Source organism: Mus caroli, chromosome 14, assembly GCF_900094665.2.
Source record: "Mus caroli chromosome 14, CAROLI_EIJ_v1.1, whole genome shotgun sequence".
Taxonomy (NCBI): domain Eukaryota; kingdom Metazoa; phylum Chordata; class Mammalia; order Rodentia; family Muridae; genus Mus; species Mus caroli.
In genome coordinates, this window is record NC_034583.1 from 102,212,311 (window position 1) to 102,214,069 (window position 1,759).

The following is a 1,759-nucleotide window of genomic DNA, read 5'->3' on the forward strand; positions in this document are numbered from 1 at the left end:
CTCTCTCTCTCTCTCTCTTCTTCCTTAAGTTACCTCTCCTGTTCTGTTATTATGAGAGTTAGGTATATCTTATCACTGACTCATCTGTTATATCTGTCTCTGATTTATCACATTTCCTAACCCTCAATTAGATGTCACTTTCAAACATGGCTACTTCCTTCTACAAGCTAATTTTACCTTCATTGTTTGGAATTGAAGGTATGTACGCAGGATATGTCTTTACTCCACCTGGATGAATTTAAGGTATGTGACCATTTTGAATTCCAGCAGGATCACACTGATCTAGAGAGTCTTTGCATGTTATTCCTTGCCAGAGGAGGCATGTGGCAAGATTCTGGACTGCAATTCCTTTATATACATCACCATAACTAAAAGAGGTGAAACACATGTTCACAAATCAAACACACACGCATGCACACACACACACAAACACCATAACTATCACTACCACCACCACCAAAATAAGAATTAGCTATCGTTGTCCATTGAAATATCTCAATATCAATGCTTTTAACTCCCCAATAAAAAGACACACTGCAAATGACTGATGTTCAATGAAGGACCCATCCTTTCTCTGTATATAGAATAGGCATATTGGCCTAAAGTTTAGATATTACCTCAGGGTAAAGGGTTAGCAAAAGATATAACAAGTAAATGGACCTAAAAGAAAAGCAGGTCTATATATTTTAACATTTAAGTACTGCAGAATAAAATTTTGACTCATTTTACTGACACACAAACACAGACATAGGCAGACACACACACACACACGCACACGCACACGCACGCGCACACACACACACACACACACACACACAAACACACGAAAGCATGCATGCACATGTAACCTGTAGTATTTTGATGTTACACCAGATCTTAGGACTCTAGTCTCTGGTTGACAGCCTAGCAGTTTTGGAATGGACACATTGATATGACTTTTCCAATTATGTCTGAGCAATCTCTGCAGCCTGCTCTGACCATGCTAAATTGCCAGAGACTATCCCCACCAGGGTTCAAAACCCAAAGGAGGATGGGCAAATTAGGTCAAATAGACTTTGACTATGAGGTGCAGTTCACACACTCTGGCACTGAGACAAGTCAAAGCACCTTGATTTATAAATCTATTTTTCAGTTGAAAAGGTTTCCCATTAATTTTCTCATTTTCTCATGTACTTCTCTTATAAGATCCTCCTACATTTAAGAACAATATGCACATGTACTTTTCCCCTTTATTTTCCTTAATCTATATGGTTTCTTTATAAAAGAGTAGAAAGAAGGATCCCAGGTTCTAAAGGGTTATGGATTTCACAGGGAGATAAACAGAGTCAATTGACCTGGACCCTCTGGGCTCTCAGAGTCCAAACCACCAAACAAATTTCATACACAGGCTAGAACTAGGTCTCCCAGATCATATGTAGCAGATGTTCAGTTTGACCTTCATGTGGGAAGCAGGGGCTATCCCAAAACCTGTTGCCTGTATTTGGGATATGTTCTACTAGATGCTTTTCCTTGTCTGGCCAAAGTGAGAGATGAAGCACCTAACCTTGTACAACTTGAAGTGCCAAGTTTGGGGGGATATGCGGGGATAAGGGATGGAGGAAGTGGGGAAGGCTTGTGGGAGGAATTGACTGGAAGGGGGAGCAGTGAGCAGGATTGAAACAGAACAAATAAGAAAATTAAAAATATAATAGAAAGGAAGAAAGATGAAAGAGAGAGGGGGGAGGGAGAGAGGGAGGGAGGGAGGGAGGGAGGAAGGAAG